Source organism: Equus quagga, chromosome 14 (genome assembly GCF_021613505.1).
Source record: "Equus quagga isolate Etosha38 chromosome 14, UCLA_HA_Equagga_1.0, whole genome shotgun sequence".
NCBI lineage: Eukaryota > Metazoa > Chordata > Mammalia > Perissodactyla > Equidae > Equus > Equus quagga.
The window spans coordinates 89,955,082-89,969,758 of NC_060280.1; the positions used below are offsets into that span (position 1 = coordinate 89,955,082).

The 14,677-nt window shown below is 38.9% G+C and overlaps 1 pseudogene; it reads left to right on the forward strand.

The window, feature by feature from the left end:
• The first annotated feature begins 485 nt into the window (after nt 1-485).
• Nucleotides 486-1,495, forward strand: LOC124225653 (putative gustatory receptor clone PTE01; annotated as a pseudogene).
• The last annotated feature ends 13,182 nt before the right edge of the window (nt 1,496-14,677 follow it).

Sequence of the window (14,677 nt, forward strand, 5' to 3'; positions counted from 1 at the left end):
AAAATGATAAAACTCCTGAAGATAACTATGAAAAAATACTTTCTGAATATGAACATTCAACTTCAATTTAGAATCCAGATTACACAGTCCTGCCTTTTATGGAGTGTTTTAATAAATATTCTAAATGAAGGGAATATCTAGCATTGTATTTGAATAAAATAAGGTATATTTAACTACTTCTTAATTTCTTTAAGTTCAAATGATTTTTTTTCTTAAAGGGTCAAGGGTATTTATTATTCTATGTTTTTTTTCTTGAAGTGGGCTGTATTTTACTGTGATCATGGATTTATCTCAAATGTTTTTGCTCATCTGATACTCTTCAGTCGAGTGTCTCCAAAGTAAGTTTGTATAGAAAGAGATGAATAACACAGAAACCACTGAGAAAACAGTTCTAGGAAAATTGGATTTGAGACACTGAGAAATATAGTTGAAGGTACTGGGGTGTATTACCTCACAAGTGAATTGCTTAAATATGTGTCCAAAATATGGACACACTGCTGGGTGTCCATTTGCTTGTTTCCTTTTTTCCAACTCTCTTTTCTTGTTCAAAAGGTATCCAAGATACACAGAACCACAGAATCTAACAACTGTCACAGAATTCTTTCTCGTGGGACTCTCAGATGATCTGGAATGGCAGCCTTTGCTCTTTGGGCTGTTCATGTTCATGTACCTGGTCACCATCTTTGGGAACCTGCTCATCATCCTGCTAGTCACCTTTGACTCCCACCTCAATACCCCCATGTACTTCTTCCTCTCCAACCTGTCCTTGGTTGACATTGGTTTCATCTCTACCACAGTCCCCAAGATGATTGTGGACATCCACACTCACAGCAGAGTCATCCCCTATATGGGCTGCCTGACACAGATGTCTTTTTTGATCCTTTTTGGATGTATGGATGGCAGACTTCTGACTGCAATGGCATATGACCGGTTTGTGGCCATTTGTCACCCTCTGCACTACCCAGTCATCATGAACCCATGCCTCTGTGGCTTCTTAGTTTTGGCATCTTTTTTAATTAGCCTTTTGGACTCCCAGATGCACAATTTGATTGTGTTATAACTTACCTGCTTCAAGGATGTGGAAATTTCTAATTTTTTCTGTGACCCTTCTGGACTCCTCACACTTGCCTGTTCTGACATTTTCACCAATAACATAGTCATGTATTTTGTTGGCACCATCTCTGGTTTTCTTCCTATCTCAGGGATCTTTTTCTCTTACTATAAAATTGTTTCCTCCATTCTGAGGGTGCCTTCATCAGGTGGGAAGTACAAAGCCTTCTCCACCTGTGGCTCTCACCTGTCAGTTGTTTGCTTATTTTATGGAACAGCTATTGGAGTTTACCTTGGATCAACATTGTCACCTTCCCCCAGGAAAGATGTTACAGCCTCGATCATGTACACCATACTCACCCCCATGCTGAACCCCTTCATTTACAGCCTGAGGAACAGGGACATCAAAAGTGCCCTGTGGAGACTCTACAGCAGACTAATCTAATCTCAGTATGTGCGCAATCCTTTCTGGAGTGTGGGTTGGAAAAATCAGCAAAACCAAACATGCAGACCAGTGAATACGGCTTCCTTGATCGCGTTATTTTTTCATTCTCATGGTTTTCATTCCTCTCCATGTTTCATATATGAATATTACTTCTTTTGATTCATCTTTAATTGGATTGAGGGAGTGTTCTGGGACCCTGTGTGCATCATAATGAATGCATGAGAGGTTCTCTTCATTGCCTCTGGTATCCAGGTGAAATGTATGACTCTTTTGTCATATGCTTAAAATTTTCATCCTTTTCCATGGTTTCTGTGACTGTTCCATCAGAATTTTGCATCTGTCAAATCTATTTATTCAGGTAACACCTGAGGATGCAGTTCACTGGTCTTCAATCGTGGATTTTACTGGAATTCCCTGGTGGAGTTTTATAAATACTGATGACTGGGTCTCATCACCAGAGATTCTGATTTAGTTGGACTGGTTTGTGTCTAGGTATGAGGGTTTCTTTTAAATCATCTGAGATGGTTCAGTTGTGATTTCTGAAAGAGATCAAGCTCATAAAGTTTAATATATGAAAGAGCTTATTGTAACTCCTGGCAATGTGGTTTTTTCCAAATGTTTTCTTAAAATATGTTGTCCTTCAATGCCATAAAATTTTCATTTGTGCTGATTATTAAGCTATTGTATCTCTGCTCAAAACTCGCCCTTCTATACTTGTTTTGGTGGTCCCAGACTGGGTCTCTTGAAATCACTGCTCTGGCTTTCTTGTTACATACTTTTAATAATGCCCAGTAAATTTCACTAGACTCTAAAGTTAAGTTCACTACTTCCTTTACACCCCTAAGCCCTTGGGCTTTATTGACTTCCATCTGGAACCACAATGTTCCATTTTTGCCTTTGTCTTGCAGTAGCTATTTAACCGACTCCTTGAACTCAATTCTCTTCATTGAAATAGTTTGCTTGATTTCTTTTTTCTTCGCTGAACCCTGAAAGATAAATCATAACATGGAGAGAAAATATATTATGAGTTCTGTGCGACTGGAGTATTGAAAAATGAGCTAATAAAGTAAAAGTGGTTTTAAATATATATCTGTGTTAAGAGTGTACAACTGAAATTTAAGTACTGGTATCATATTTCCAGTTGATGTGTGGCTCTAATAGTGTCTGAGGATCATTAAATCACAAATTTCATCATAAATAAATTGAATTTTGTCTTCCTTTTCTTTACCCTATGCAGGAAAGGTCCACGTTGTCAGCAAAGGTGAACTCTTTCCTTTTCCTAGTAGCGGTCTGGTTAGGACTTCACCTTATTACCATGCTTCCTTGACTTCTGTTATGGTAACTCACTCTTTGGGGTCCATTTTTGTTTTTGAAAATGAATATCCATGTTTCCCTGGAGATGTCACACATAGTTTTTGGGTAGTGATATTGGTTCTTTGAAAACCTGTCCAACAACTAGTTTAATTTATTCTGCTTTTTTATTTCTAAAGTAAATCACCTATGAACTTCATTGATAAGGAACTTTGATGTTGGAGAAAGAAATTAACTTGAGAGATGATGAAGCCAGAGCAGTTAGTGGGAAAATATCACCCAATAAAAATTACTGCAATTCTACATTTGCATATCCATTTTTGCAAGTCTGTGTGATAGCTAAAGGACCTTGGTAAGTGGGAAAGTATGTTGTCTTTTGATATCAAATGGTGATTCTCCCCAGTGTAACACTTTGGATTTTTTAAAAGATTTAGAGTTAGATTAGAAGAGTGCTGTTGATGGGTTAACACTAAGTTTGGTGTGACGATGCTTGATTAGAATAGGAAACACAGATAATAGAATGTGGGATATGAAGACACTCCACTGCCCAGATATTGACCCCAAAATTTAAAGCTTTTGGCAACTCAAAGTTCCTTTCTGAGCCTCCAAATCCTCAGCAGCAAATTAAATGCAATAGTGCTTACCTTCCAAGGCCATGCAATAATTACATATAGTTGCGTCATGGACCAGTCAAATAGCAGTTTCCCAGTCAAATGCTAAATCCTATAGTAACATTAAGGAAGTTAATTTAACAAGCATTCCAGTAATTCATAAGTAACCTGATGTCACAAACTGTGTAACTTTAAGTATCATTATAACATTTCTATTTAAATTCCTCATCTGTAGAGTTATGGTAACAAGAGCACTTAATCGAGGCTGGCTGAGAAGATATTACCAAATGAACTGAATAAAATATTGTTTGGTATATAGTAGTGGATCAATAAGAGCAAACTATCATAATCAATAATTAATAGGCTAGTGCATAGTTTCAACATATGGACTTTGGAGGCTAAAATTTGATTTGCGACATCTGCTCCTCTAACTTATTACCTGAGTACATTGAAATATATTTTTATAACTCTCATAGCTTCTAATGCTTCATTTTTAATAATATTTGGCTGAAAGCACCCTAGAATTAAACAGACAATATGCACATGGTAAGAACTAAGTAAATGTAGATGTCGTTATCATCATTATCTCCTCTAAGGCTGACGTATTTCCTTTTTCAACTTTATTGAGATACAACTGATATATAACATTGTGTAAGTTTACGTGCAATGTGTTGACTTGATATGCTTGTACGCTGCAAAGTGACTACCACCATAAAGTTAGCTAACACTTCCATCACATCACATAATTACCATTTCTTTTTTATTGTGAGAACATTTAAGATATATTCTCTTAGCAACTTTCAAGTATATAATATATTATTGTTAGCTGTAGTCGCCATACTCTACATTAGATCCCCAGAAATTATTCATCTTATAATTGGAAATTTCTACCCTTTGACCAACCCCTCCCCATTTCCCCCACCCACCATCCCCTGGCAACCACCATTCTACTCTTTGGTGCTAAGGATTTGGCTCTTTTAGGTTCCACATATAAGAGATATCATGCAGTGTTTATCTTTCTCTGTCTGACTTATTTCACTTATCATAATCCCCTTGAGTGTGTCCTGTGCCTAGTGACTTGCTTCCAACCAATGCAACATGACAGAACTGAAGAGATGTCACTTTTGAGATCTGAGTACAAAGAGACTCTGGCTTTCATCTTTCCAGCCCTTGTTTCTCTGTTACCTGTCTGCTTGTTTTGATGGAAGCCAACTGCCACGTGTGACCTTCCCCATGAGAGACCGATGTGGCAGAGAACTGAGGAAGGCCTCTGGCCAACAGTACACAAAGAACTGTATCCTTCCAAAAGCCATGTGAGAGGGCATGGGACAGGTCCTCTCTGAGTCAAACTTTGAGGTGACTGAACACCTAGCTTACATCTTGATTGCAGTCTTGTTAGACACCGTGGTTTATTTAAGAGAAGTCGTAACTTATAATAAGAACATAAAAGTCAATAGTTTTCTTTTTTTTATTGAGTTATTGATAGGTTACAATCTTGTGAAATTTCAGTTGTACATTAATGTTTGTCAGTCATGTTGTAGGTGCACCACTTCACCCTTTGTGCCCACCCCCCACCCCGCCTTTCCCCTGGTATCCACTAAACTGTTCTTAGTCCATAATTTTAAATTCCTCATATGAGTGGAGTCATACACAGATTATCTTTCTCTTGCTGGCTTATTTAACTTAACATAATTCTCTCAAGGTCCATCCATGTTATTGCAAATGGAATGATTTTGTTCTGTTTTACAGCTGAGTAGTATTCCATTGTATATATGTACCATATCTTCTTTATCCATTCATCTGTTGCTGGACACTTAGGTTGCTTCCATGTCTTGGTTATTGTAAACAGTGCTGCAATAAACATTGGGGTGATAGGACTTTTGGGATTGCTGACTTCAAGCTCTTTGGATAAATACCCAGTAGTGGGATGGCTGGATCGTATGGTAGTTCTATTTTTAATTTTTGAGGAATCTCCATACTGTTTTCCATAGTGGCTGCACCAGTTTGCATTCCCACCAGCAGTGTATGAGGGTTCCTTTTTCTCTGCAATCTCTCCAACATTTGTTGCTATTAGTTTTAGATATTTTTGTCATTCTAACGGGTGTAAGGTGATATCTTAGTGTAGTTTTGATTTGCATTTCCCTGATGATCAGCGATGATGAGCATCTTTTCATGTGCCTATTGGCCATCAGTATATCTTCTTTGGAGAAATGTCTGTTCATGTCTCCAGCCCATTTTTTGATTGGGTTGTTTGATGTTTTGTGGTTGAGTTGCGAGAGTTCTTTATATATTATGGATATTAAGCCTTTGTCAGATATATGACTTGCAAATATTTTTTCCCAGTTAGTGGGTTGTTTTTTTGTTTCAATCCTGTTTTAATTTGCCTTGAAGAAGCTCTTTAATCTGATGAAGTCCAATTTGTTTATTCTTTCTATTGTTTCCCTTCTCTGAGAAGTCATGGTGTCCGAAAAGATCCTTTTAATACTGATGTCAAAGAGTGTACTGCCTACGTTTTCTTCCAGAAGCCTTATGGTTTCAGGTCTCACCTTTAGGTCTTTGATCCATTTTGAGTTTATTTTGGTGAATGGTGAAAAGGAATGGTCAATTTTCATTCTTTTACATGTGGCTTTCCAGTTTTCCCAGCACCATTTGTTGAAAAGACTTTCTTTTCTCCATTGTATGCCCTCAGCTCCTTTGTCAAAGATAAGCTGTCCATAGATGTGTGGTTTTATTTCTGGGCTTTCAATTCTGTTCCATTGATCTGTGCACCTGTTTTTGTACCAGTACCATACTGTTTTGATTACTGTAGCTTTGTAGTATGTTTTGAAGTCAGGGATTGTGATGCCTCCCATTTTGTTCTTTTTTCTCAGGATTCTTTAGAAATTCGGTGTCTTTTGTTGCCCCATATGAATTTTAGGATTCTTTGTTCTAATTCTGTAAAGAATGTCATTGGGATTCTGATTGGGATGGCATTGAATCTGTAGATTGCTTTAGGTAGAACGGACATTTTAACTATGTTTATTCTTCCAATCCATGTACATGGAATGTCTTTCCATCTCCTTATGTCGTCATCCAATTCTCTCAGAAAGGCCTTGTAATTTTCATTATATAGGTCCTACACTTCCTTAGTTAAATTTACCCCAAGGTATTTTATTCTTTTTATTGCGGTTGTGAATGGTATTGTATTCTTGAGTTCTTTTTCTGTTGGTTCATTACTGGAGTATAGAAATGCTGCTGATTTATGCAAATTGATTTTATACCCTGCAACTTTGCTCTAGTTGTTGATTACTTCTAACAGTTTTCCAATGGATTCTTTGGGGTTTTCTATATATAAGATCATGTCGTCTGCAAACAGTGAGACTTTCACTTCTTCCCTCCCTATTTGGATTCCTTTTATTCCTTTTTCTTGCCTGATTGCTCTGGCCAGGACCTCCAGTACTATGTTAAATAAGAGTGGTGATAGAGGGCATCCTTGTCTCGTTCCTGTTTTCAGGGGAATGGCGTTCAGCTTTTGCCCATTGAGTATGATGTTGGCTGTGGGTTTGTCATATATGGCCTTTATTATGTTGAGGTAGTTTCCTTCTATGCCCATTTTGTTCAGAGTTTTTATCATAAATGGCTGTTGGATCTTGTCAAATGCCTTCTCTGCATCTATTGAGATGATCATGTGGTTTTTATTCCTCAGTTTGTTGATGTGGTGTATCACGTTGATTGATTTGTGGATGTTGAACCATCCCTGTGTCCCTGGTATGAATCCCACCTGATCCTGATGTATGATTCTTTTGATGAATTGCTGAATTCTGGTTGCCAAAATTTTGTTTAGAATTTTTGCATCTATGTTCATCAGTGATATTGGCCTGTAGTTCTCTTTTTTCGTGGTGTCCTTGTCAGGTTTTGGTATCAGCATGATATTGGCCTCATAGAATGTGTTAGGAAGTGTTCCATCTTCCCTAATTTTTAGAATAGCTTGAAAAGGATAGGTATTAAATCCTCTCTGAAAGTTTGGTAGAATTCCCCAGGAAAGCCATCTGGTCCTGGGGTTTTATTCTTTGGGATGTTTTTGATTGCTGTTTCAATCTCTTTCCTTGTGATTGGTCTGTTCAAATTGTCTGCCTCTTCTTGAGGGAGCTTTGGGAGATTGTAGGAGTCCAAGAATTTATCCATTTCCTCTAGGTTATCCATTCTGTGGGCATACAGTTTTTGTAGTATTCTCTTATAATCTGTTGTATTTCTGCAGAGTCTGTTGTTATTTCTCCTCGCTCATTTCTGATTTTGTTTATTTGAGCTTTCTCCCTTTTTTTCTTTGTAAGTCTGGCTAGTGGTTTGTCAATTTTATTTATCTTCTCAAAAAACCAGCTCTTTGTCTCATTGATCCTTTCTACTGCCTTTTTCGTTTCAATAGTATTTATTTCTGCTCTGATTTTTATTATTTCTCTCCTTCTGCTGACTTTGGGCTTCATTTGTTCTTTTTTCTCTAGTTCAGTTAGGTGTGCTTTAAGGTTGCTTATTTGGGATTTTTCTTGTTTGTTAAGATGTGCCTGTATTGTGATGAATTTTCCTCTTAATACAGCTTTTGCTGTATCCCATATGAGTTGGTATGGCATGCTATCATTTTCATTTGTTTCCAGGTATTTTTTTTATTTCTTCTTTAATTTCTTCAATGATCCATTGCTTATTCAGTAGTGTGTTGTTTAGTCTCCACATCTTTGTGCCTTTCTCAGCTTTTTTCTTGTAATTAATTTCTAGCCTTACAGCACTATGATCTGAGAAGATGCTTGTTATTATTTCAATTTTTTTAAATTTGTAGAGGCTTGCCTTGTTTCCCAACATATGCTCTATCCTAGAGAATGTTCCATGTGCACTTGAGAAGAATGTGTATTCAGCTCTTTCAGGGTGAAGTGATCTATATATGTCTATGAAGTCCAATTGTTTTAGTTTTTCATTTAGCTCCACTATTTCCTTGTTGATTTTCTGTCTGGATGATCTGTCCATTGATGTGAGTTGGGTGTTGAGGTCCCCTACTATTATTGTGTTGTTTTTAACATCTTCCTTGAGGTCTGTTAATAGTTGCTTTATGAATCTTGGTGCTCCTGTGTTGGGTGCATAGATATTTATAAGCGTTATTTCTTCTTGATGAAGTGTCCCTTTGATCATTATATATTGTCCCTCTGTGTCTCTCTTTACCTGTCTTATTTTGAAATCCACTTGGTCTGATATGAGAATTGCAACACCTGCCTTTTTTCCTTGCTATTTGCTTGAAGTATTGTCCTCCACCCCTTCACCCTGAGTCTGTGTTTGTCCTTGGGGCTGAGGTGTGTTTCCTGGAGGCAACAAATTGTTGGATCGTGTTCTTTAATCCATTTTGCCACTCTGTGTCTTTTTATTGGAGAGTTCAATCCGTTCACACTGAGAGTGATTATTGATGCATGAGGACTTAGTGCTGTTAATCTGTCACTCATTATCATGTTTTCCTGCGTTTCTTTTCCTGTTTGCTTTAGACTACCCATTTAATACTGCAATTTCTTATGCTGAGTTTCTTAGATTTTTCCTTATTTATGATTTGTGACTCTGTTCTGTACTTTATTTTAGTGTCTACCTTGAAGTTTGTATTTAGAATCTCGTGTATAATATAGTCTATTCTCTGGTGGTCTCTTACCTACTTGTCCAATACTGATTTAGACCCTTTGCTCTTCCCCTCCTAAATAATTATTTTCATTTTTTATTCCAACTCGTCTTATTAATTGGTAGTTAGAGTGCTAAGATCGTCCTTGCTTTGGTAGTTTCCTTACCTTTACCCTAATGCTATAATTGAATATTTGCTATCCTGTTCTGGTTCTATCCATCGGTCTCCCTAGTCTGTGGATTGTGTCCCCTTTCTCCCTTTTTTCTTTTTTCAGGTATGAGAGCCTTCTTGAGGATTTCTTGTAATGGAGGGCTTTTAGTTACAAATTCCCTTAACTTTTGTTTGTCTGGAAAAGATTTAATTTCTCCCTCATATCTGAAGGGAATTCTTGCTGGATAGAGTATTCTTGGCTGAAGATTTTTATCCTTTAAAGCTTTGAATATGTCACTCCATTCTCTCCTAGCTTGTAAGGTTTCTGTAGAGAAATCCGCTGATAGTCTGATAGGGGCTCCTTTATAGGTTTTTCTCTTTTATTTTCTTACTTCCCTGAGTATTCTTTCCTTATCTTTCCTTTTTGCCAACTTTACTACTATGTGCCGTGGGGTAGCTCTTTTTACATTGACAAATCTAGGAGATCTAAAACCTTCCTCTACACACATTTCTCTGTCGATCCCTAGATTTGGGACGTTCTCTTCAATAATTTCATTAAGCACACTTTCTGCTCAATTTTCCTTTTCCATATTCTCTGGAATTCCTATGATCCTTATGTTCTTACTCCTCATTGAATCCATTATCTCTTGGAGATTTTCCTCATTTTTTTAAATTCTTAGTTCTCTTTCTTCCTCTGTCTGGTGCCATTCAGCCTGTCTATCTTCAATTATGCTAATTTTCTCCTCTATGTTGTCTACACGGGCATTCAGGGAATCCGTATTCTGTTTTATCTGGTCCGTTGTGTTTTTCATCTCAAGTAATTCTGTTTGATTCTTCTTTATGATTTCAATCTCTTTTGTGAAGTAACTCCAGAACTCGGCTTGTTTCTCTATCTTTCTCTCTACCTCATTGAGTTTTTTGATTATAGCTGCTCTGAACTCATTATCACTTAGTTTACCTAATTGCAAGTCCTCAGGACTTAATTCTATGTTTTTATTGTTTTCCTTCTGGTCTGGGGCTTTTATAAATTGCTGGATGGTAGAGGAGTGGTTTTTTCTCATGGTGGTAGAATTAAGTTGCAGTTACAGCCTGTCGCCACTAGATGGGGGTCAAGAGCCGCATGTTATGAACTCTCTGCCTTGGGGCAAGATGGCTGCGCCCACTGGCTTTGCGGCGGGGGGGGGGGGGGGGAGGTGTTTCTCACATGCGCCAGTCTGGGTTCAGATCAGTTCTGTTCTCTGGTCTCCCAAGGCCCTTGATTTATGGAGTCCCCACGGACGGAAGCTTTCCCCCCATCAGCGGGTCTCCACTGAATCAGTGGCAGGAGTCCTGGATGATCCCCTGGTCACACGGCCCCTCCCCTGCTCCTTCCCGACCTGTGCCGCAGTGATCGCAGACTCTAGGGGAGGGAGCGATGTTCTCTCCCACCGTTCCAGTGCCTCCGAGGGTGTAAGCAAGGTTATGATCTCCGCCTTCTTGGTATTGTAGGTCTCTAACGAGCTGGCATTATGTTTATTCTCTGAAATTCAGTTCTTCCAATCTTTTGTTGTATTTTGGAGGGGAGAGAATCCCGGGTCAGCTCACCCCGCCACTTTGCTCCGCCCCACCTCAGGGTTTACAATAGTTTTCTAATATACTAGCATACATCAATGAAAGAGAGAAACTAGAACTTGGGCCATCATTTAAATAAGCAAAAAAGCCTAAAAAAAGGATCTGTAAAATTCCTCTTCAAGACAGAAATCTTAACTGAGAAAGTGGACATAGTTTCAGATTCTTGTTATAGGAAACCTAATTCTCCCTAATTTACATCAGCAACACAATGGATTTGCAGATGTGAATGTGCAAAAGTCATAAATTAAGTTGAAAAAGAAAAGAGTCTGCAGTTTATGTTAAGATCCTTGAAACTGGAAGTCACAAGCAAAGTGTACAGATGAGCTCTCTTCTGAGAAGAGGAAGGGCCCAGACTCTTCTAAATACATTCACTTTTCTCCTTTTCCTCTTCTGTTAATAGTAGGCAGTTCCCAGAGATTGGGATAACATGGACCAATTTCACTAATTATGAGTTCTGTGCATTAAGTTCTCAAGGACATACGGGTTTAAATAATTAGTCAGTGTCTCCAGCCTTTAAATGTGCCAGCCCCGGTTAGGCTTCATGCCTGTGACTCCTCTTCCCAGAGTCATTGTCTCCACTGGAGGATTCATACCTGAGTCTATCTTCCTGTCAGTCCTGAGAACAGAGGCTCACCCCTCATCATTCACCAGGCCGGAGAGGGCAGTGGAGCCAATCTGTTAAGTCATGACCCGGAAGAGATACAGCACAGATCAGTGAGCGCCCAGGGAGATGGTGGATGGAGGAAGGATTATAGAAAATCTTGTTTCCTCATTATCAAAAGAAGCAAGACAATTGAGATAGCCAGATGGGAGGGCATCAATATGCAAGTTTCAGCTCAGAGGCCAATGAAGTTTATGTTATTTTTCTGTTGGGGATTTCGTAATTGTCTTTCAAAATGCTTCTTTCCTCCACCACCATGTCTAGCTTCCATAGGCATCACTCACACCACAGCAGGAAATGAATCTCTCCAAACCATCCCCTAAGTGCTCCAAAATGATCATGAATCTGATGATTATGATCACGATGGTGATGAGGAGAATAAGCATGATATTATGAAGCTTTATTGAGGGTTTCCTATGATGGCCTCCAAGCTATGTGCTCTGTAGCTTTTAAATTTTCATCTCCATAATCATCCCCAAGATATAGATGCACACATTATCATAATTATACAGTTGAGGAAAGGATTACAGTATTTTTATTTAATTTGAACCATGTCCTGGGGTAAAAATGGGTGGAGTCAGGTTTGGATTTGAGCAGCAAGACTCTATTCACAGGGCACAGGACAATGTCTTTCCTTAAAATTTAGTTTTATGTCATTATTGAGCCCTTGAGATGTGGCTAGTCCAAACTGAGATATGCTATCAGTATGGAATACTAGATTTTGAAGACATACCAAAACATGTAAAATATCTCAATTTTGTATATTGGTAAAACTACATTATTTTTTCTATAGTGGGTTAAATAAAATGTTTAAAAAAAAACCCAAACAATGTACTCAAACTTTTCTTTCTCTGTCCAGGTCACTCCAGGCAGAATGCTTGCAGAAATGACTGAGTCTTATTCATTTCTGATATCCCAACACCTACACTGTGGTTGGCACAACATAGGCAACCAAAACAAAATATTTATGTATGTAAAAATCTCTTTTAAATATTGATTACCATTTGTTATTTCACAGGAACACAGCATAATCAATATGGCTTCTACACACTGGAGGCTTTCCTGTCTGGGCTTTTATCCCTTCCGGGGATGTCCTGTATGACTAAGGAAATGAGTAAGATTGGTCCTTTCCCTCCAAGCACTCTTCCAGGAGTGAGAAATTAGTCAAACCTGAGGAGGAGGGTCATGGGAACTTCCAATTTGTATCCAAGTTGAACAGAAGTTGTGGGTAAATGGGGACCTACTACTTATCTTATTTTATTTTTTTTTGAGGACGATTAGCCCTGAGCTAACATCTGGCACCAATCCTCCTCTTTTTGCTGAGGAAGACTGGCCCTGAGCTACCATCCGTGCCCATCTTCCTCTGCTTTATATGTGGGACGCCTACCACAGCATAGCTTGCCAAGCAGTGCCATGTCTGCACCTGGGATCCAAACCAGCGAACCCCAGGCAGCCAAAGTGGAATGTGCGCACTTAACTGCTGCGCCACCAGGCTGGCCCCAAGGGACCTACTACTCTTGATTGACATCTGAATTGGAAGCAGTGTTGGGGACTGAGCCCTTAACCTGTGGGATCTGACACGCTAGGCAGATAGTGTCAGAAGTAAAATAAATTGTAAGACATACAGCGACTGTGAGGAAATTCCCCCACATTTGGTGACCAGAAGTGTCAGAAGTGAAAGGTTATGTGTGAGAGTAAAGGAGACAAAACAGGATGTGAAAAACTGCTTAGGTGTTTCCTATACAGTGCCAAAGACTTAATTTAATTTTAATTTAGTCAGAATGTCCATGCCCATTCTAGGATTTTTGAGGGCAATGGGTGCTATTGAAATAGGGAATTCAGGCAAGACAATAATACCAATGGTAAAGGTGAGGCATACTTTTTGTCCTCTAATTTTATGTTCAAGAACCTCCCTAAGATTATAGAGAGTACTTTATTCAAATTTAGTGGGATCCCCAGCAGTAATTTGAGTGCTGGTATTCATTGAGGACACAAAGCTTTGCCCATTGATGCTTTACAGCAGATATTAAAACTAATTCAGAACCTGCATTGAAGAGATGGCAGAGCTAATCAGTGCCATTTCATTTTTTGTTCTATAAATTCTTTTAATAAATGTTGGACTTCCAATGGGGTCAAATTGTACACTTCTGTTTCAGTTTTCTGTTTCCTCCTTCATGTCCAGATTTCTTTCTGTCTCTTCTTTTTCTCTCTTTATGTATTTATTTTCTATCACTAGATATACTACAAAGGAGGTCTTCTCTATCCTGCTCATATTTATAAATTTCTTTCTCCAGAGATCCTCCAATCAGTGTCTTCAGGGTTAGGGACCTCCTCCATGATAATGGTTGTTTTATGGGGTTTATATACCCTGTGTTTAAATCAGGTACGAATTAACTCCTTTCCTGGGCTACAGGGATGCCATGGGTGTTTCTCCCCATAACCCTGAGGAACTGAATTTTTGTTGTGACAAAGGCATGTGGTAACAGTTGCAGCAGGGCTGTTTATAGATCTTGATCTGTTTTTAGAAGCGCAGGCCTCAGCATGACACACAATAGCTGCTTTCTTTCTTCTTCTCCTCCGTCTCCTTCTTCTCCTTCTTCTCTTCTTTCCTCTTCCTATTCCTTCTCCTCTTCCTCCTCCTCCTCTTTCTCCTTCTCCTTCTTCTCCTTCTCTTTCTCCTTCTCCTTCTTGTTCGCTCTCTCCTTCCCCGTCTCCCTTTCCCTCTCTCTCTCTTCTTCTCCCTCCCTCTCTCTCTCTCTCTTGCTCACTCTCTCCTAATTCCCTAAAGACCACTCTTCCATGAGAAACCACTCAGTGGACCTGTATCTTGCTCAGGGTGTACTCTTTCCACCCACAAGGGCCAATGCCTGGCTGAAACACACAAACCAATCAGGGTAAGAGTCTTTCCCTTGACCCTAGTGTCAGTAACAGCTTCATTCCAAGACACACAGATAGATCTGAGCTGAGACACAAGACCTAGGACTACATTAAGGAAGGACCCAATCCCATACCCTTGTCTCTAATAGCCAAGTAACTATCAAAACATCTACATTAGGTAAGTTATATCTATAAGAGAAGATTGTGTTACCAAACACAAACACAGGTTCATTACCCAATACACAGGAAAGTCAAATGACCAAAATATTAAGCTTGTGGGAAGGAAATAGATTTATTATCAAAAGGCAGCCAGGTGAGGAGATGGGAGCTAAAACTCA